This window comes from Larus michahellis, chromosome 15, assembly GCF_964199755.1.
Source record: "Larus michahellis chromosome 15, bLarMic1.1, whole genome shotgun sequence".
Classification (NCBI taxonomy): Eukaryota; Metazoa; Chordata; class Aves; order Charadriiformes; family Laridae; genus Larus; species Larus michahellis.
In genome coordinates this window covers 12,438,940-12,450,569 of record NC_133910.1, presented here as the reverse complement: position 1 = coordinate 12,450,569, position 11,630 = coordinate 12,438,940, and the positions used below count along the sequence as shown (strand labels likewise).

Genomic DNA, 11,630 nt, shown 5'->3' with positions numbered 1-11,630 from the left:
GCAGTTTCCTCTTGTCCTATGTCATGGTTTAGCCTCAGACGGCAACAAAGAACCACGTGCCGCTCGCTTGGGCCTTCCTAATACAGGAAGAATCAGAAGAAAAAGGCAAAACTCTTGGGTTGAGACAAAGGCAGTTTAACAGAACAGCAAAGGGAACAAGCAAACAACAATAACATGGATAGAGGAATATACAAACATGATTACGGAACCGCCGCTCACCTACCGGACCCTGGATGCCCCAGCCCGCTCCAAGCGGCCACTTCCTGCCCCCTCCCCTGGCAGCTCAGGGTGGGCATGGCTCACATGGCATGGAATACCAGGAAAAATTAACCCTATCCCCGCCGGAACCAGGACATCCTATCACCTGTTCTGTGGGAGAAGAGGCCGATCCCCCTCTCTACACCCTCCTTTCAGGTTGTGGAGAGCGATAAGGTCTCCCCTAGGCCTCCTTTTCTGCGGGCTGAACAACCCTGTTCCCTCATAAGAACTTCCCTCATAAGACTTGTGCTCTAGGCAATTGGCATGAGCTGTCTTAGCTAGACGTCCAGCCTGGTGTGTCGGGTGTGGTTTGATGGCCAGGATTAGCTAATTGTGGTGACTGGGCTGGCTTGTCCTGGAGCTCTCTCCATTGCAGGAGAGATGGAGCTTTGCTTGTAGGCCAATAGTGCGTTGCGTGGGGAAAGTGAGCTGTCACCCTGGGCCTCTGCTCTGCTGGGTGCTTTTAGGCTGAAGGAAAAAGAGAATCCGGGTGAAGAAGGGCACTGGAGAGAGCTGGGGTTTTTTAGGGCTTTTGCCCTGAAAGATTAAGAAAAAAAAAAAACATGGTTAGATGCCACGAAGTAGGTGGCAGTGCCTTAACCGTATGCGTGTTGTATAGACCACGAGGGCCTCTTCCATCCTTATCAAGGGGAGTGCTAACCTTCTCTCCTTTCATACAACACGGAAACACAGCTTTGCCTACTGCTATTTAAACCTCCACTGTCATGCTTTTATTCTGGGTAGGGTGAGAGAAAGCTTGCGCTCTCTTCCTTCTTCCTTCGACATCTCTTTGTGATCCCCATGCGATGTTTTCACTTCAGTTCCTTGTATAGTAGAAAATTCCTGAAAACCCCGTTAAAATCGCGGTGACGCGCCCTTCTTGCCGCCGTCTTAATGTATTCACCGCCCTCAGCCAATCAGAGCGCAGCTGCCGGATCCTCTCGGGCTGCCCCCTGCCGTTGGCGCCGCGCCTCGCCCAACGTGGGCGTTCAGCGGCGGAAGGCGCTTCTACTTCCGCCTCGCTAATGGCGGCGGGAGGGTGGGAGACCGCGGGTTCAAGTCCCGCCCCGGGCGGGTGCGGGTCGAAGCGCGGGGCGGGGGCTGAGCTCTGCCTCCCGCAGGGATGAGCTCTAAAGCAGGATTTGCGGGCGAACCCGTCTAATCCGCGCAGGGTTTAGCTGTCTTTCTGGGTATCCCGAAGGTTTAAGTGGGAACACGAGTGTACTGGCGGATTTGCTAATCAAATTTTCCTCAGGCAGGGGCGGAGGGCCGTTTCCTACCGTGTTCCCGCTGCCCCCGGGCTGACAAATCTCTCTGAATTGCATCAGAGCTAACGACAAGTTAAAAGAAACGTCTGCTGGTTCCAGACGTGGAAGCGGCTGCAGAGGTTGGGTATTTTTTTCCCTTTTCTAAAGGTCTTTGCCTTCTGCACACGAACGGGATAAACTCGAAGCAAATGCCTGGCAAAGTCAGCAGCTCAGATGGCCCTGGGAGATGCTGCGGGGCCAGAGCGATGTTCTTACCCACCCCAGCGTCCCGCTGCCTGTCCCACCGACGCCGGCTGTCGTGCACCGTGCTGTCCCTCGGCCCAACCGGCTCTGCAGGAGCTTCCCGCTTGGCTCCCTGTGGGAAGGACCAGCTGGTGCCGCTTGCGGAGGAGCCACTCTGCCGGACAAGTCTGCAGATGGAGCCAGGTGCCGTGCCCAGAGGTGTGCGTGGCCCCAGGGCCACCAGCTGCCCGGAGCTGCTGCACCGCCCCAGCATAGAATCATAGAACCGTAGAATTACAGAATCACAGAACGGTTTGTGTTGGAAGGGACCTTGAAGACCATCTAATTCCACCCCCCTGCCCTGGGCAGGGACACCTCCCACCAGCCCAGGTTGCTCCAAGCCCCGTCCAACCTGGCCTTGAACCCCTCCAGGGATGGGGCAGCCACAGCTTCTCTGGGCACCCTGGGCCAGGGGCTCACCGCCCTCACAGCAAACAATTTCTTACTAATGTCCAACCTAAACCTCCCCTCTTTCAGTTTGAAACTGTTACTCCTCATCCTAGCATTATACCCCCTGCTCCAGAGTCCCTCCCCAGCTTTCCTGGAGCCCCTTTAGGGACTGGAAGGGGCTGGAAGGTCTCCCCGGAGCCTTCTCTTCTCCAGGCTGAACCCCCCCAGCTCTCTCAGCCTGTCCCCACAGCAGAGGGGCTCCAGCCCTCCCAGCATCTCCAAGGCCTCCCCTCGCCCCGCTCCAACAGCTCCGTGTCCTTCTTGCGCTGAGGACTCCAGAGCTGGACACAGTCCTCCAGGCGGGGTCTCACCAGAGCCCAGACTGCTCCTGGCTGCCCCTTCCAGATACCGATGAGTTTATTAAGGGATTAAAAGTTAGTTTCCCCTCCTTATTGAATGCTCTGATTTATGCATGCGTTTAAATCAATCCCGTTTCCGGCGTTTTATCCCTTCTCCCTGAGGCTTTCAGGCTTTGCTGTGTTAGACATTCGTTATAATCACATTGTTTGGAGGCAAGCGAGACGCCGTGGGTGGTTTAAGTGATTTGAATAAATAAGCTGCGTTACTTAGGCACTTCTCCCAGGTGCTAATTGCCCCTCCTGAGCTGTAGATGCCTGGACTTGGACAAGTTTGTGCTGCCTCCCAGTGAAATATTAATGAGCGTTCCTGCTAATGAAGATGCTGTGTGGAGATCAGGTCCAAGCCCCTGCCCTGTGTCTGGCCGAGGAGGTGCCTGGTGGGCTGGGGTGCCCCGGGTGGGGGATTTTGGGTGCTGCTAGCAGGCGGTTGCTGGATGGGCTGCGTAAGCAGCTTATTTTGTCATTTTAATTTTTTAATCCCACGCATTCGGTCACGCTCTCTTATTAGTAAGCATTAGCTCTCTAAGTCCCATTAGCTCCACCGAGAGCTGGGGTTTTGCCTGTGGGGACACCGGTGGGGGAGCATGCGGGGGTCTGGGGGGCCTGATGCTGTGGCTGGTGGTGTCTGTGATGCCCCGCGTGGCTGTGGGTCTGGCCCTAGCCCCGCAGGATCGGAGCCATCGCAGCTCAGTGCTTTCCCCTGCTGTGCCCCCGACCCCCTTCCCAACCTCCAAACAACCCCAACCGGGTCCCTCCAGAGCCGGTGCAAACCCGGGGCTGGCCCCCTTTGGCTTCTTGCTGCTTTATTAAGGCAACTGTTTTCTTGTGTGCAAATGCATATAACACATTCAAAGCCACCCCTCCCTCCGTCAGGTTTTCCCTTTAGCCCCATGGCCATCCCCAGGGCTGTACTTCCTTAGGGAATCTCAAGCCGTGGATTTAAAATTAGTTGACTGCTTCTCTTTAATAAAATTATTCCTGCTCTCTTTAAATAGCACAATATGTCACAGAAAGCCGGTGGGTCCATTCATGAAGATGAGGCAGCTCAGAGAGGAAAAAGAGGAGGGGAAAGAAAAAAAAAAAAAAAAAGTAAAAGCACACATCTCCCCAAACCCCTTCTGCCTAATCCAACTGAATTAGAGGATTTCGAAGTGGATTTAAAACTAAATCTTGATTAGGGAGAATTTCTCTCCAAGAGCTGCTGCACGGTAGTATTAATGGGAAGTGATCGTGGACAGAGGAAATAGGACAGAAATAACCGAGGGTAGCACATACGCACTCACGTCTGTGCATGAACTGAAAGACTCGGAGAATTTCTCAAGGGGAAAAGGGAGAAATTAAGCATCGACATCGCAGGGCTGGGGGGCCACGGGCCCGGCCGGAGAAGCGGGGGGCGGCCAGATCCCTGCTGCACCCGGAATTCTGGAGGAGGGTTTGGCAGGTGAAAAGCCAGCAGCGTGCACGGCCGGCGGGAGGGAGAGCCGGAGGAGACGTGGTCCGTGCCCCAGACGCCGGTGTTTTGTCCTCCGACCCCCATGCTCTCAGGACGCATGCCTGGAGGCGCCCATGGGATCCTCTCGCTGATGACCGTGGTCTTCGTCCTCCCCGAGGGTAAGTGCCACCGTCCCCGGGGTGTGGAATCTGCCCCTGCTTTGGGGTTACGGTTGATCGCGTCCTCCCCACACCCTCTTGCTAAAGTGGGGCTTATTGGGATGGATTTGGGGCCATTCCTGCCCCAAGCGATGTAGCTGTGTGTTGCCATCCGCTGGGGGTTTTAGGACGCAGCAAATGTCATCGCGTTTTGTACAAAACAAGGGCATGCGGGTAAGGAGCGAGGACCAGGAGCCGGGATCCCCTGGGCTCCCCTTCCCCGGTCCTGCCGGGGCAGGGACTCCCCTTGCCGTGCCCGGCTGTGCGAGGGGGTTCACCCGACCCCCGAAGCTCCTGGGGGAGCAGAGAAGGCCAGGATCCCTCGGGAAGGGCTCCGGGTCGGCATTCAGAGCTAGGGAAAGGTAACGGCAATAGTAATGCAACCTGATTTTTGCTGCGGTGATTAACCAACACAGAGATCAGGTACCGCCTTTGCCTTAAACTGTGGACGATGGAAATGAATAGCCTTTGAAGGCTTCTTTTTTTAAAAGAAACCTGAGAAATGGCTTCATTGCCATGCCGGTCTAGGGCAAGCAATCCTCAGACACAGTCGCTGACCCTGCAGGGAAGGACTGAGCTGCCGCCAGCACAAAGCTGTGGGGACACACCGATGTCACTGTCCTGGGGTCACAGGCACGTTAGCTCTGAGTGAGGATTTCCCTTCTCTTTCTGAGTTGTTTTGCCTCCCTGATAGACCCTGCGATAAAAGCCGGGCCGCGTTCAGGGAGAAAACCAAACCAACGCTGGTGAAAGCGTCCCTCCGGTGTGGTGCCTCCAACGCAGGCGCAGCTGAAACTGGAGGAATTTGGTGAAACAGGCAAAACTGGAGAGCGACGGAGCCCTGGCTGGGTGATGGCTGTGGCTGGGAGGTTTCGCCTACTCTTTACAAACCCTGTTTCAAAGCTCCCTTGTTCCCACCATTTGATCCCAGCGGAAAGCTCGAGCTAATCTCTGATTTCGCACTGACCTCTAGCGGGAGATGCTTTTATATTTTTGTGTGCCCAGTGGGTAAACAAGTGGCAGGCGGCTTCGGGCTCCGGCTCGGTGCTTAATGCGACTTGGCAAGGCAGAGAGCGCTGCAAAGCCGTCGTTAGAGAGCAGCGAGGACGGAGCTGAAGTATTTTCCCCCTGGAAAAAAAATCCAGTTGTGGTTCATATGGTTCTTGTTTAGTGTCCGGACTCCAGTGTTATGGCTGCAACATCATCGTTGGCACCAAAAATGTGGACATGGGGTGCTCCAACCCAGAGGTGATCACCTGCTCCCACTCCCACCAGGGCTTCAAACACCGGTTCTGCATTAAGACAGAGAGCGGTGAGTCTGCCCGGAGGGGCCGGGGCCGCAGGGGGTGATGGATTGGGCGGATGATGCTTGAAAAAAATCCAAGCCACCCTTGCAGCCTTCATACGGGACCCGTCCCGGGTGTAAGGCTGGCAGAGCATCACCCTCCACCCCGGCCATCACCCCCCTGTCCCTGACGTCCTGCCCTGTGCTTGCTTTGCAGTGGTCCTGGGCATCCTGCTGACCAGCGGCTGTGCCACCTCCCGTCACTGCCAGCAGCAGGAGCTGCCGGGGGTCCGCATCCACTGCTGCGACACAGACCTCTGCAACGGCTCCCCCCGTGCCCCCCGGCCGCCCCCCGGCCTCGCTGGCACCTGCCTCCTGCTGCCCTGCGTCCTCGCTGCCCTGCTCCTCTCCTGAGCCCCCCAGGGCCGGGGGGCGGGGGGGGGGCACATGGGACCCTCGGCAGGGAGGCTGGGAGCAGGGATGTCCCCATCCCTGCTCTCACAGGTGGGCAGGACGCCCTCCTCTCCCCTCTCCTCAATAAAAGGTGCCAGATGCTTTGCCCTGGAAAGGTTTCGGTGGTGCCCCGGTGGCGGGGCTGCATCCCGGGGAGGATGGGGGATATGTCACCGGGCTGGGAGGGGGCCACCAGCCTGGGGCAGGGGGAGGACAGGAGCAGGGGTAGCCGTTGCCACCCGTGGGGACCCTGCCCGCGTCCCCGCGGGGTGCCGGGAGCCGAGCCCGGCTCTTCCCACGAGAGGGCATCCTCGGCCCTCGCTCCGCCGCCCGGCACCCCCACGGGTGGGCTTCGGGGTGCGGGGATGGATCCCCCCCCACGGAGGGCAGGGTGGGTCCCGTGGGGTGGGTGGGCGATGGGGTGGGGAACGGGGTGCCGGTGTGAAACGAATGGGGCTTTTTTTGTTTTATTTTCAGACATTCTCCCAACCCAAGAGGCCAAACGGGAGCTTTAACAGAAAAAAATCTCATCCCATGCGGATCGGAGCCTAAGTGGCTTGTTCAAGGTCATCGCGGGGGTTTGCGATAGAGCTGGGAATTAAATGCACATGTCTCAAGAGCCAGCCTTGTGCTTTTATCACCAGGGAAACAGCATAAACCTCATTGGTGAGAAAAGAATGAAATATTTTTATTCTAATCTTTTTTTTTCTTCAGATCAAAAAAAAAAAAATAATGCAAAAGACCTTTTCCATGCAAAACATCAGCTTTTGATGACATTTATCAGATGTGTGTCAGAAAAACAAGTCAAAACTCTACTAAAAATATTATCTGAGGCGCCTTCCCAGCAGAAGCACCTTGGGGCTGGGACATTCAGGTTCTGAAGATTCCAAATACAAAGAAATCAGCGAACAAATGCTGTAAAAATGACAAGAACAGCAACACTAACCGATTCCCCCTCTTTCCCCTTAAAATGTTCCTTGTGACTTTCAGGGGGGCAGGAAACATTTCCTTGGCAGCTGGAGTTATTCTCGCTACCGGTTATTTTTCTGCCTGCACGAGAGCCGTGCCGAGCTCTTGCAACAAAACCTCCACCGCGCCAGCCCGCTCCGATATCAATTCCCATTTATCGGCCGAGGCTGGGGACGGGCTCCCAGGGGAGGGGACGGAGCTGGAGGCCGGGGGGGGGTGTCCCGGTGTGGCGTGGACCACCTTGCCATCCAGCAGCATCCTGGGGAGAAGCGAGGGGCGAGGAGCGGCTGCCGTCCCCTCCGTCGCGGTCCCCGGCCGCGGTCCCCGGCCGCCTGCGTGCCTCCAGGTGGTGATGCTGCCGGCCCGCTCTGCGCCCCTTGCCCAGCTTGAGCCATCCATCTTGCGCTGTGTAAGAGGCCTGTTGCAATTAAGTAGGCTGGAGTGCTCCTGAACTCTTTAACCTTTGCCCTGGGATTGCTCCTTTTGCCCTGGGGCTGTGGATCAGCTCCATTGCACTCTCCAAACAGCGCCTGCTACTTAGCTGACATTTCTTTCTCCTGCTGGATCCTATTAGCACCCTGAGGTTGAAAATGCTACTTTGGAGTGTTGTAAGGAATGTGATTTATACTGGAAAGTAGCGGCAATCTATCTTTCCCTATACACACACTACACACGAGGCTGGAGAGCTAAATCCACACCGCCTGAACAAACAGCGACTGGGATAATTGGTGAGGAGGCTTCAGACACCTAGAGAGGAGAGGAGACTTTGTGGAACGGCACAAGCGGGGCCAGGGGATGCCGGGCTTGGGGCAGGCAGCCGACAGCGGGTCTGTGTAAGAAACCTGCTCCCCAGTGGGATGCCATCCCCACACCGGCGCAAACTGGTGGTGCTGGACACTGGTGGTTTCCAGGTGATGCTGAAGACCCGGCTGGGGGCTGCCCGGGGTGTTTGCAAGGGCTCTGGTCGTGGGGGCCGTCGTGTACTTTTTCAGCCTTTGCCTTGCCTTTCGGTCTTGTGTCAAAGGAGGACCAGCGCCGAGCAGAATGGATTGCCTGCGATGTGAGTACATATCACAGAGAACGCAATAGGCATGGGAGGCAGATGAAAATAAGGATGGAACAGTGCCTGAAGGAGGGCTGATTAGCCTTTATCAGATATGACACACTAACCACCGAGGCTCCTTGCTGGAATACCGGGTTAAAATCTCTGCAGCGTCAAATTTCATCCTCCTGAGCAGAGAGAGACACTTTCCATAGTGTTTGTGTGAATCTTCTGGATAAGCCCCGGAGACTGAAACCGTCTCAGCTTCGTGTGGGCATTAAAAGTCCCACCCACGTGTTTAAAAAAAGACCCAAACTCAGAAACGCAAAAGCTGACATTTACTCTCAAATGTCTTCTTTCCTGCATGGCTGCGTGGCATCCCGCCCCAGCCCCGCGTCCTCCCTCCTCGCCGGGGCTGGCTGCGTCTGCGCGGGGCTGCGGGCGTCCTCCTGGGCGCTCGCACCGACGGCCCGGCTGGAAGCCGAGAGACTACTTTGCACACGCAAAAAGTGCGCGCACAGACACGGACACGAGCGCCCTGCTTTCCGGGAGAAAAACCAACTACAAAAAAAACCCTAAACCATCCCAATCCTAAGCAGCCTCTGTGTCAAAAGCCCTTTTATAAGAGCCTCAGTAGCTGAAGAATTGCCATTGTTTCCGTCTCCAGTGAGTGCTAGTCTTAAAATATTTCCAGCTCAGAGCAGGCTTTGACATTCTGCCCAGACCCAGGAGAGGGAACAAACATGAGTTCAGAAATGTTTCTACAAGGCACAGATCCTTCTTCTTTTTGGAGAACCACGTTCAGCACCTCGCGCCCTGTGGCTACATACCCCCCAAGGCGGGAAAAACACCCCCAAACGCCCCCAAAAACCGGGAGGTGGGGACTTCTTGGGGGCTCCCAGTGAGGCAGGGGGGGCTGGCCTGGTTTTCCTGCCGAGGCGCCGGGCTTTGCTTTTCATGCTGGTTATTCAGCCTTTCCCTGGTGAACAGCAAAACCACTTTTTTTTCCCCCAGAACTCCGTCACTCCGGGCTGCTCTTGCTCCAACGCCGGCAGCCGTGCAGTCCCAGCTCCCCACCCCGCTGGATGCCGGCGGATGGTCCAGAAGCGCAGGCTGTTCGGAGCCTGGCAATCAAAGGCGGCAGAAAGTATGCGGTGCCTATCCCCCTTAGCCTTTTCCGTGTGTTCACCAGCGATCCTGGCTGTGACAGTGCGGATTCGGGAGGAGGGAGCTCTCGGGGCTTCGCTCTCCGTCGCTGCCTGCAGGAAGGGATGCAGGAGGGATGGACCGTGGCGCATGCACCCACCGCAGCTGCCTGTGGTGGTGGGAGCTGGGGTAGGAGGACCTCGGGACAAGGCTCTTCCCTGGGACCTGACTCGCCTGGGGAGTTCCAGCGCAGCCCTTCGGCCGGCGTTCGTGTTTTCTCACCCTTTCCCTAATGTAAAATGAGGAGGACAAGGAGCCGAGACTGGCTCAGCTGCAGCTCCTGCAGACCAAGGGCATCCCCACCTTCGTGCAAACAACTTTTTGGCAGAAAACCGCTGGAGGTCCGCAGGCGACCGGGAGCGACCTGGCTGTCGCCGGGGTCCGCGGGGTCTGCGCGTGCGGCGCTGATGGCCGGGGCCGTCTCGGGAGCCCTGCCTGCTCCGGAGAGCGGGAGCTGAGCAAACGGGAGCTTATCTGGGCTGCCAGCACTCCTCGCGTTGGGTAACGGGCAGTGTTTACCCAAGAACAATGTGGGGTTAAAATTTAGTAAGTCCTTGTGCAACTCTTTATAGAGAGGGAGCGAGGACAAATAAACATCTCTTAAAAATACAGTCAGTACTCGGGCTGGCTCTTTAATTCAGCCTCCGGAAATGCGTGTTGTTTATAGCCATTCGTGGCAGGAGCTCGGAGCAGCAGGGGTCTGATCCACTCCAAATTTCAGGCAAAATAATACGATCCTCGCTCTTCTCTTGTTTGCTCTTCGGAGAGAACACAAGGTCAAATCTTCAGCTAGTGCAAAGTTTGCTTTAAACTACTGAATTTTTTATGTGAGAAAGTTTCTTCTCTGCTCTCTCTCTCTTACCACAGCTCCCCCTCCCTCCAGCCAGCGAGCCCGGGGGCAGCCTGAGTTCCCAGGGGATTTGGGTTTCCTCCTTGGCTGATAAAGGCTTCCGGGGGGGGGAGTCTAAGCTGGGTGGCCAAACCCAGAGGTCCTGGTGTTGAAGGTTAGGATGTCACTCACTTATCTGCTCCCCTCCTGGGGAGACACAAGCAGGGGAGCGACCACGGGGGGGGGTATCCCCCTCCCTCCCCCCTGGGGCTGCCCAGCCTGCCCCGGCGATGCTGCGCTGGGCCGCGGCAGAGAAATCCCCCTGCTCTGGGAGCTGGTTCGGCCCCCTCCCTTCCACAAAGCCGAGGGGGAGCAACGCCAGCCGTATTGACGGAGAGCCCATGAACTGGGTCATGTCGCCCATTCCGCGGGCGGCGCAGAGCTCTCCTCGTGCGCAGACAAACGGGGAGCTCATCGCTGGGTCTGTCCATTGTACAGGGCTCATTGTACGGGGCACAGCCTCCGTGCTGGTCCAGGAGCCGCACACACGCTGGCTCTGCTCAAATGAGCCCAAAGCCTCAAAGAAACGCTCTTCTTCTTTAGGCCGAGAGCCAAAACTGCCCTCTGCCAAGGGCTGGGCGTCGGGGGGAGCTGGATGGAGGGAGAAGGGGGGATCCTTGTTCATTTTAATACCCTCACGGCAGTGCTGGAGCCAGCGATGTGCCTGACCTACATACAGCCCGGAGCTCTCCCAACACAATTGATCCATTGGAAAGAGAGCGAACGCGGTGGTGGGGGGAGGACCTGCCCCGCTGTACCCAGCAGGCATCGTCCCCTGGCCCGCCGGCAGCCAGCGGTGTCTGACCGACGGGTTGAAGCCACACGGCAGCACCTTGTCCTCCATCCCGGGTACCACGCGCCTCCCGCAGCCCCAGCATCCCTGCCTCGCAGCCTCCACGCGCAGCAGCCCCAGCACAGGGCAACCCGGACCTGCGGACATGTATTTTGAGACGTTCTCCCAGGGCAGACTTTCCTTTTGTGTAACTGGCTTCTGGGAGGGAAAGGCGTTGGTTTGTACGTGCCCCTGGGACGCCTCTAAGTAATGCACGGAAGGTTTTGGCTGCTGATAGGTCAAAAGGTGTGCTCTTTGGCTCAGAAGCTAGACGCGCATCTCCTTACAGGGCCTGCTAATGGATCGTCAGTGGATTCGAGTGTCCGTCCTCCCCAGCTGTCTGGTTTATCCAGCCTGGCAGCACACCTTTAAGCCTTTTCCTTTCACTCTGCTGTTTTAGCATCTTACACCCTTGGGCCACGCTCGCCGACCTCACAGGTGCAGCGGGTGGATATTTCTGTCGTAGTATGCTCCTTTCTGTCCTTCAGCGGAGGTGGTTGGTAGGGTGGCAGGAAGGGAAGACGCTACGGCGCCGCGTGATTTTTTTTTTTCCCCAAGTCCCCAAATTCTCACTAATTAAGAGCCAGGGGGAATAAAAATAATACCATCTGGTGACACGGTGGGCCCAATCCTGTAGTCTGCCCCTCCCCAGGTGTGGGGACGCAAATTCAGTCGCCTGAGTGGCAC

The 11,630-nt window shown here is 56.9% G+C and overlaps 1 non-coding gene across 1 annotated transcript; it reads right to left on the bottom strand.

Annotated features, from left to right (window-relative positions):
* Positions 1-813: 813 nt before the first annotated feature.
* Positions 814-941, bottom strand: LOC141751863 (U6atac minor spliceosomal RNA). The gene has a single exon (XR_012590123.1). It is a non-coding gene; the product is annotated as a U6atac minor spliceosomal RNA (small nuclear RNA).
* Positions 942-11,630: the final 10,689 nt, after the last annotated feature.